Genomic DNA, 10,501 nt, shown 5'->3' on the forward strand with positions numbered 1-10,501 from the left:
AGGGGGTCCTCGGACAGCCGGACTATATCCTTTGGCCGGACTGTTGGACTATGAAGATACAAGATTGAAGACTTCGACCCGTGTCCGGATGGGACTCTCCTTGGCGTGGAAGGCAAGCTTGACAATACGGATATGTAGATCTCCTCCTTTGTAACCGACTCTGTGTAACCCTAGCCCCCTCTGGTGTCTATATAAACCGGAGGGTTTAGTCCGTAGGACAACAACAATCATACAATAGGCTAGCTTCTAGGGTTTAGCCTCTATGATCTCGTGGTAGATCAACTCTTGTAATACTCATATCATCAAGATCAATCAAGCAGGAAGTAGGGTATTACCTCCATCGAGAGGGCCCGAACCTGGGTAAACATCGTGTCCCCCGCCTCCTGTTACCATCCGCCTTAGACGCATAGTTCGGGACCCCCTACCCGAGATCCGCCGGTTTTGACACCGACAGGGAGCCTCTGTATGGTAAAGTTGCCAATAGGGTTGGTCCGTGGCGAGGGTGATTCATGTCTTCGGTAGCAAGACTGATCCTTACCAATTCTAGTCTGTCCTCCCTCCCACTTTTTACGATGGGTATGTTCCTGTTGGCAGATGGGGTGCACGGGAAGTTCGACACCCCGCGTTCCAAATTCTTTTGGGAAGGGGCTGGGACTAAAAAGAAATATCATTTGTTGAAATGGGGTACGGTGTGTCGCCCTAAGAAATATGGTGGGTTAGGGATCACTAATTCCAAACTCATGAATGTGGCCTTACTTACCGAATGGTGGTGGAAATTAGCAACTAAGGAATCGGGTCTATGGGCGGACCTGCTTCGGGCAAAATATTTCCCGGACCGGAATGTGTTTAACGCCAAGGCCTCGGGCTCGCCGTTTTGGAATGGGATCCAGGCAGTTAGTCCGGCGTTCTCATTAGGGGCGAGATTCGAGGTAAATAGCGGCATGTCTACCAGGTTCTGGCTGGATATGTGGTTGGGAGACAGGCCTCTCTGGCAGGTTTACTCGCAGCTATACTATGTGGCCGCGGAAACACATATTCTGGTGGGAGAGGCCTTGCGTACGACGCCGCCAGCAATTCACTTTCTGAGGCCGCTGAACGCGGCGGAACTGGCAAGTTGGGACTTGCTTCAGGCTCAAGTGGGTCACCCCGTCAAGAGCCAGGACGCTGATGTAGTGACCTGGGACTTGTCGGCGTCTCGTAAATTCTCGGTAAGTCCATGTATAACAAGGTGACGGAGGGTCCCGCCTTAGATATTCCTAGGGGCCTTTGGAAGGCTAGGGTGCCGCTAAAGATAGAAATTTTCCTTTGGCAAATGTTTCGCAATAGGCTTCCGACGGCAGATAACGTGGCTAAACGCAACGGGCCCTCAAATGGGACTTGTGTGGTCTTGAATCGCTGGAGGATGCGAACCATGCTCTTTTCCAGTGCGCACTGGCTCGTTTTGCATGGAGCGCGTTGCGTGAGGTGTTCCAACAGAATTGGAACCCGAGATCGGGGACCGAGTTGTTAACGGTGTCACAATCGCAGAGGGGTGCCAAGGCCAGGGTCCTGTGGATTTGCGTGGGTGCATTGCTTTGGTCCTTATGGATAGTGCGAAACAAAATGACTATGGAGCATAAGTTCCCGACTAACCCGACTGATGTTATTTTCAAATGCCATCTTTTTCTACAGAGTTGGACACCGCTGGGGAAACAATGTGATGCTGAACTTATGAGGAGCACAATGGAGCAGATTGCGACTAGCTAGTATCCCGAGGCTCCGTCAAGCGAATTGAGCGACTACTGTGCCTTATTTTGGGTGCCTAGCATATGAGTTAGATTTGGTTGGGGCCTGTCTTTCAAACTATGTGTTGTGATGTGCGTGGCCGGTGTGGCCTGTTAAGACTTTGATTGTGTGGTATGTGTGTTATTCAAACTTGGATGCTGCCTTCGTGGCTTTATTAATTTAAAACCGGACGCGTCTAGCGTCTTCGTTCCAAAAAAAAGGAATGGGAGAGAGTGACAGCTGAATCCCTCTGGGATAGGCGCCAGTAGGGAAATAGATTAGCAGGCCTGGGACAACCCAAGTTAGTTCTAGACGGCCCACTTGGCTAGGCACATAGTAAGAGGACCATTTGGATGAGCGCACCAACAATGCCCATTGGGCAAGGTCGTCAATGCTCTGTCTAGACAAGCGGTACAACGTACTCCCTCTGTGAAGAAATATCACTAGTAGAAAAAGAGGCTTCCATACGCCCCCATTAGTCCCCAAAATAATCGAACCGCGACTAAAGGGGTCTTTAGTCACGGTTCGGGAGGAGGCCCGCGACCAACTATCTGGGCCCAGCGCGCGCTGGCGGACGGGAGGGGCTTTAGTCCCGGTTGGCCTGGCCAACCGGGACTAAAGGTCCTCAGGCTGGCCCGAAGGCCTTTAGTCGCGGTTGGCCAGGCCAACCGGGACTAAAGGTTAGACCTTTAGTCCCGGTTGGTCTGGCCAACCGCGACTAATGGCCCGAACCTTTAGTCGCGGTTGGCCAGACCAACCGGGACTAAAGGAGGCCTCATTTTCAAACTCTACCCCCCCGGTGGATCGCCTTTTCAGTTTTACAAAAAACAAAAGAAAATGATGGAAATGTCAAAAAAATAAAATAAAATAAGTTTCCCATGTGATATGTGGTCTAGTTGTTGGGAAAATTAACAAATATGAATTTCGACTTTATTTGCAAAATCTTTCTGGAAATTCTTAAAATGGGCATAACTTTTGCATACGAACTCGGATGAAAAAGTATTTTATATGAAAAATCATCTAATCGAAAAGTTACATCCGAATTTAACTGGGGGAACCCCGTTAAACATTTTTAGAATCCTCAAAAACCTAACAGAAAAAAAGATACGGGGCTTTTAAGATCTGGCGAGGCAAAAAAATTCAAACAATTTCAAATTGTGGTCAAACTGTGGTCAAACAATGGTCAAAATAATTATTCTAGAATATTAGTGTTACTAAATAATTATTTCATTTTTTTAAATTTTGGTCAAATCTGGTCAAACTGTGGTCAAACTGGTGGTCAAACAATGGTCAAACTAATTATTCCAGAAATATTAGTGTTACTAAATAAGTATTGTTTTTTAAAACAATAGTTTCAAACTCAAACAGTGAAATGTGTCACTTCATGCTCAAGCTAAATTCCTGAGGGTTAATAGAATTGACATCTTACTATTGTCAGGAAAACAACAAGTGCAGACTTGAAAACGAGGGAGAATAGAACCCGGAAGTTAAGCGTGCTCAGGCTGGAGTAGTGAGAGGATGGGTGACCGTCCGGGAAGTTAGATGATTTGGAATGATGAGGGGTGATTAGAGATTAGAGGATAAATTGAGCAGTGATGAGGGGTGGCAGTGATGAGGGGTGGTGATTAGAGATTAGAGGTTAAAATAATTCAGAAATTTGAAAATAAAAAAAATAAAAAAAATTCGCAAAAAAACCAGGTTTAAACCTGCGGGGAGGCCTTTAGTCCCGGTCAGCCACGAGAACCGGGACTAAAGGACGGGCCTTTAGTCCCGGTCAGCCACAAGAACCAGGACTAAAGCCTTTAGTCGCGGTTCGTAAGAGGCGCCACTAGGGGGGGGGGGTCTTTAGTCGCGCATATTTAGTCCCGGTTGCACAGCCGGGACTAAAGGCCTTTGCGAACCGGGACTAAAGGCCTTTTTTCTACCAGTGTATAAGAGCGTTTAGTGATATAAAAGTTTTTAGATCACTAAATGCTCTTATATTTCTTTACATTGGGAGTAGTAAATAGAGCGTTATCATGTGCACTTAATTAGGAGTAACATCGCATGATCAAAGTGTCATTAATTACCACGGCCTGGTCGATCGGCCGTTGTAAGATCACATCCTTGTGAGCCCTATATAAGGCAAGGCTAGGCCACCCACGCGTGGCATGTGTACAGAGACACATACCAACATTATGTATGATCTTTGTACTGAGATCCCTCATACGAGCTCAGATTATTATCAATAGGAGTAAACTACTACCTCTTCTACAGAGGGCCTAAACCTAGGTAAAAATCTCGTGTGAATTTGTCATGGATCATCCTCTTGCGTCTCGCAAATCCAGAACAATATGTCTTGCCACAAAATACATACGATAGAGAGATTCTGAAACAACATTTGTTAACCTTCTAATATTCCAAAATACATACTCGGAGCTTGCAGATGAAAACATCAAATTATTTCATGCTAAGGCCACTATCAAGTATAGACATAATCACATTGCGGTTATACAAGATTAAATGGAACAAGAGCACAGTGATCACCAAACCAGACCAAAAATTCATTATTTTAATTTAGTTTTAGTTTTTATTTCATTTTCATTATTCTTTAAGGGTAATACCAATGCCATCAATCAATTTCTTCTTGGGAAACTTCCTTTTGATGGAAATTGCACTATTATACACTTACTCTTACATATTATAAAAAACCGCAAATTTCTGTGCAAATTTGTCATTTTTTCATTTTCTTTCTTCTTAAAGAGTAATACAAATACCACTAATTCATTCTTCCTTAGAAAAGTTTATTATTTTTATTTTGTTTTAGTTTATATTTCTTTTTTTCCTTTTTTAATGGTCATACTAATGCCACTAATTCATTCCTTATTATAGAACTTTATTCCAAGAAATTACACTATGATATGCTTATTCTTGCATATTAAACATGTATAATTTTTTTTGTAAATAGTGTGCAATTTTTTTTATTATTTGTTTTACTTTTTCTCCTTGAATGGTTACACCAATGTGACTAATTCATTCATCTTTATAAAATGTATACATTTAGATACTACAAGATATGTGCTTAAATTATACTAGAGTATAAAAACCAAACTATTATATGCTCCTTATTCTTTGCATATTACAGAATGTACAATTTCAGTGCAAGGTTGTGTGCAAGTCTTTTAAAGTTTTGTCATCCTCTTTCTTATTAATGCGTACCAATGCCACATTCATTCTTTCTTATAAACAATTATTATTAATTTGATTTAGTTTTAATTTAATTTTATTTTCTTTCAATTATTATAGTGTATTATTGCATATTATAAAAATGTAAGATTTATGTGTAAATTGTATGAAAAAAATCACTTTTTAATTTGAGTCAGTCGACTAACCCAAATTTTACTTGCAGTCCACTAACATGCATGGATTGTTACTAGATTGAGATGCATTTATTTAGCTACCATGGGCCGATGGGAGGGAGTGCATGTGCATACATGTACTTGCAGTGACATACAATATTTGTTTTTGCAAATAGTCATCTATTATACTTGAGATGCATCCATGCATGCAGGGGCGGAGCTGGGCCCCGAGCACCCGGGGCGTGTAAAATGTAACAGGCTATTGTTATAGAGGTTTTTTAGCAGGCCCGGGGTGCAGCTCAGTGAAAGAAATGATGCTCAAAGCCATTATCGACTGTGTTACCTGAAACGGACGCACGCGCACGTACGGGGGAAGACTATCCCACAATTTAACAATATTTGGGTGCAGTCCTATTTGGGTGAGCTGCGAGCCATCCAGACTACGTCTACACCAGTGCCTGTCTCATCTTCGAGCAGGCCCACACACTGGATTGTGCCACCAGCAGGGCAGGTAAAAATAAATGTGGATGCCGCTGTGGGAAGAGGAGGTTCACACGGAGCTGTGGGCGCCATTTGCAGGGGTCAAGATGGTGTGTTTCTTGGTGCATCGGCAATGGTATTTCCAGAAATTTCAGATATCCAGCAACACCTGAAGCATTAGCCGTCAGAGAGGCTCTACCCTTGGCAGATGATCTACATGAGAGTAGCATTCACGTGGCTTCAAACTGCAGGGTGGTGGTGGAAGATATTCTTGAGAAAAATCCGGCGACCTACGGAGTGATCATACATGAAATTATACATCGGAAATCTTTATTTACTATTTATAATATTAATCATGAATTTAGGAGCTCGAACGTCGAGGCTCACAAACTCGCGAAGCATGCTTTATCTCTAGGATATGGCCGCTATGTTTGGTTAGGTCAACCCAATGAACTGGTTTGGTCCCTTTAAACATTGTAACGATTGAATAAAGAGCTTCAGAGTTTGTCTAAAAAAATCTAACAATTCTAAAAAAAATCCCACGATCTAATTCCCACGCACAAGGCACAGGAGACGCAACGCTCGCGCGGCCGCCACCGAGTCGCACACATCGGACGATCAATCTCCAGAGTCCAGACTCCATCGCTTGCACGGCGCCGCCGTTCGCCATGGTGTCGCCTCCGCCCCGTCACTTCCCCCTGCTCTCAGGTCCCCGGCCGCCGCCCTCCTCTACTGTGCGTTGTTTAATTTGCCCGCGTGGCGCGCCATCCCCTACTGGCTTCTTTGCTACCGCTGATGCACCTTGAATTTTTCTAATTTCTTTGATGTTTTTTCTCAGTGTATAAACTACTTCGAACTGAAATTTAATTGAAATAATGTGTGTGTGTGTGTGTTGTTGGACTCTAATTGATGTAATTTCCAATGTTGTTTCATATTGTCACTACTGGAATCGCCCTATACTCCGAGTGCCACGGACACTCGGCAAAGGCCCAAAAACCGCCGGCAACGCCTTTGCCGAGTGTCACCTTCGACAAAAGCCACCCGGCGTACACCTCTTCGGCAAACAGGAATTTGCCGAGAGTCAGAACACGGGCACTTGGCAAAGCCTTTGCTGAGAGCTAAACTGCCCGTCTCGGCAAAATAAAGCAGCTAACAGATAAGTCCGTTAGCTCCAGACATGTGGGACCACGTAAACTTTGCCGAGAGCCCCTCTCGGCAAAGAGAAATACTAGGAAGCTGACATGTGTCGCCTCCTGACATGTGGGACCACGACAACAGGCTGAGGGCCAACTTTACCGCGAGCCACTCTCGGCAAAGACACCCATTACACTAGTAGAAAAAGGGCCATTTGTCCCGGTTCGTAAGGCCCATTTGTCCCGGTTGTTGAACCGGGATTAAGGATCGTTACTAAAGCCCTAGGCCTTTAGTCCCGGTTCTTACACGAACCAGGACAGATGGGACTCCACGTGACCGGTGCGGTGAGCCCAGGCAGGAGGGCCTTTGGTCCTGGTTTGTGGCACCAACCGGAACCAATAGGCGTCCACGCGTCAGCAGCTGGCAGGAGCTGAGGTTTTTGTTTTTTTAAAGGGGTGGGTTTAGGGGGTTTTGGGGGGGGGGGGTAATTTAGGTGTTTCATATATTGTGTTAGCTAGCTAATTAATAGAGAGAAGTGTCCTGTCTTATCTCCGTGCTTGGTCGACGCTACGTACTATACGTATAGAGAGGACTTGACACGCTAGCTAGTAAGTAAAAATGAAGGAAACAGAAGATCGTCATGAACATATGCATACAGAGAGAAGTGATATCGACCTCTCCTTCTCCGAGAGATTGGTCAAACAACAAGTTTTCGTATATCTATCCGACGCTACTGGCTACATATATACAATATAAGATCTCTTACAATATAATCCCCTAATTATATATGAACTCAGGGTCCACATGGTATTCTCCATCTTTATCGATCACGTGGTCAAGAAAGAATGCCGCCAATTCCTCTTGAATTGCTCGGATGCGATCTGGTGGTAGGAGTTCATCCCGCATCCGAAAGATCTAATTTGAAGAAGGGGGGCAATACATATATATGAATGAATGAAACTCAACACAAATGATGCTAATAAAATAAAATTGTGAATATTATTGCTTACGCACTTCATATTGTTTTTTAGAGTAGCCCCGCTCACAGTTCGTGTGGCGGATGGACTCGCAAACGTAGTATGCACAGTAATTATTCCCGGCTTCCTGCCACAACCACTTTACAAGAAATAGAGGTCAATCAAACTGATAAGCAAGCATGCTAAATGTTATTGATGAAACTAGCGCTTGAATCACTAGGAGATGCGCGGAACATGCTAGTAGTACTTACTTTCGGGTGTTTAAATTGCAGCTTCTTCAGCAGTTCCGGAGCTTTTGAGGTGAATTTTGTCCAAACCCTGCCAGACAAAGAAAACAATTACTTGATATCAGGAAATGAACAAAGTTGCCGATATGGTGCGATAATGATCGATTTAACTTACTTCTCGAGCATTTCAGTCATGTCCGCATACTCCTGGGGATCTTTTCGTCTCGAGTCTAAGACGGTTACTAGTCCCTCCTCTAGCTTAATCTCTAGGACAATATAGTGGAACCTGCGCACGCATGCATAACTCATCAATTACACTACTATAACCTGGACTAATAAGGGAAACCGAATATGCACAAGACAGTAACACACACTTGAAGTTGTAAGGAAAAAGTATTATAGCTTTGTTTTGATTTAATACCAACGATCGTAGCAAGTTGGGCTCGGTCTCTTTGGCCTTAAATTCAACCGTATATGCATCTATGAGATTTGTATTAATGAACCCAATATCACCGATTTGTCTTTTCTTCAATTCGGCGATCTTCAATCTGCATAATATAGTGAGGATAATTATATATACATGCAATGAAAGAGCTGACCTATATATAGAGACTTAATGACAGAAGTAGTACTTACAGACGGTAGCAAGTGACTGTTAATTTATCGAGGCCCTGTTGATTGAAAAACTGGAAGAACTCCTCAAATGGAACATTCAACAGATCAATTCCAACGAGGTCATGCTCCTCTTTAACTCTCAGCGTCAAAGTATTCATCCCCCCAGACTCTCTACAGGTTTTCATGTAGCAATCATGGAATCCTCGCATCATCGTTGTTAGAGATCTTTCATCTTTGACGAGAGGCTTCCCATAATGGTATCTGTGTTCGTCCACCTCCAAGAAATCATAATGTACATCGTCGGGCAGGTAATCTCCAAGATTGATATAACCGGGCACCATCCTCGGATAATTAGCGACGATATCGCTAGACACCTTGAGCGGGGGGCACGATTGGTTCGCTTGTTCGCCGAGCTGGGCAATTTTTTCCCAGCTCGTCGTTCTTTTAACCTTTGATCACTGATAGTACTTCCCGACCGCTCCGCTTCGATAAATGACCTTTCAATAATGCGCTCATAGTTGCCTTTCAGCGGAGACTTTGGTGGTTTTTTCAGGGCATCCAGAGTGCGCTTCGCTTTTACTGGATCTATCTTCTCCTCTGGAGGTGGATGTTTCTTTGCTTTCACCCCTTCACAGAGGTCCCTCACATCGGCTTGCATGATCTTCGTGTTTTCCTCCATGGTCCTCTCGTATGGTAACTTCTCTAGAGGCTTGAGAGATGGACCATATCTGTATTGCCTCCCGCCTCTGGCTGTACCGCTAGACGCCGGCCAAGCAGACAGAGCGGCTACGGCTGTCTTCTTTCCTTGCTTACGAGGCGTACGAGAAGGACTATGATGTCTACTATGCAACCTTCTTCTTGTAGACGTTGTTGGGCCTCCAAGTGCAGAGGTTTGTAGGACAGTAGCAAATTTCCCTCAAGTGGATGACCTAAGGTTTATCAATCCGTGGGAGGCGTAGGATGAAGATGGTCTCTCTCGAGCAACCCTGCAACCAAATCACAAAGAGTCTCTTGTGTCCCCAACACACCCAATACAATGGTAAATTGTATAGGTGCACTAGTTCAGCGAAGAGATGGTGATACAAGAGCAATATGGATGGTAGATATAGGTATTTCTAATATGAAAATATAAAAACAGGAAGGTAAATAATGATAAAAGTGAGCTTAAACGATATTGCAATGCGTTGAAACAAGGCCTATAGGGTTCATACTTTCACTAGTGCAAGTTCTCTCAACAATAATAACATAATTGGATCATATAACTATCCCTCAACATGCAACAAAGAGTCACTCCAAAGTCACTAATAGCGGAGAACAAACAAAGAGATTATGGTAGGGTACGAAACCACCTCAAAGTTATTCTTTCTGATCAATCTATCATAGAGTTCGTACTAGAATAACACCTTCAGACACAAATCAACCAAAACCCTAATGTCACCTGGATACTCCAATGTCACCTCAAGTATCCGTGGGTATGATTATACGATATGCATCACACAATCTCAGATTCATCTATTCAACCAACACAAAGAACTTCAAAGAGTGCCCCAAAGTTTCTACCGGAGAGTCAAGACGAAAATGTGTGCCAACCCCTATGCATAGGTTCATGGGCGGAACCCGCAAGTTGATCACCAAAACATACATCATGTGGATCACGTGATATCCCATTGTCACCACAGATAAGCACGGCAAGACATACATCAAGTGTTCTCAAATCCTTAAAGACTCAATCCAATAAGATAACTTCAAAGGGAAAACTCAATCCATTACAAGAGAGTAGAGGGGGAGAAACATCATAAGATCCAACTATAATAGCAAAGCTCGCGATACATCAAGATCGTACCACCTCAAGAACACGAGAGAGAGAGAGAGATCAAACACATAGCTACTGGTACATACTCTCAGCCCCGAGGGTGAACTACTCCCTCCTCGTCATGGAGAGTGCCGGGATGATGAAGATGGCCAC

The sequence above is a fragment of the Aegilops tauschii genome, chromosome 1 (genome assembly GCF_002575655.3).
Source record: "Aegilops tauschii subsp. strangulata cultivar AL8/78 chromosome 1, Aet v6.0, whole genome shotgun sequence".
NCBI lineage: Eukaryota > Viridiplantae > Streptophyta > Magnoliopsida > Poales > Poaceae > Aegilops > Aegilops tauschii.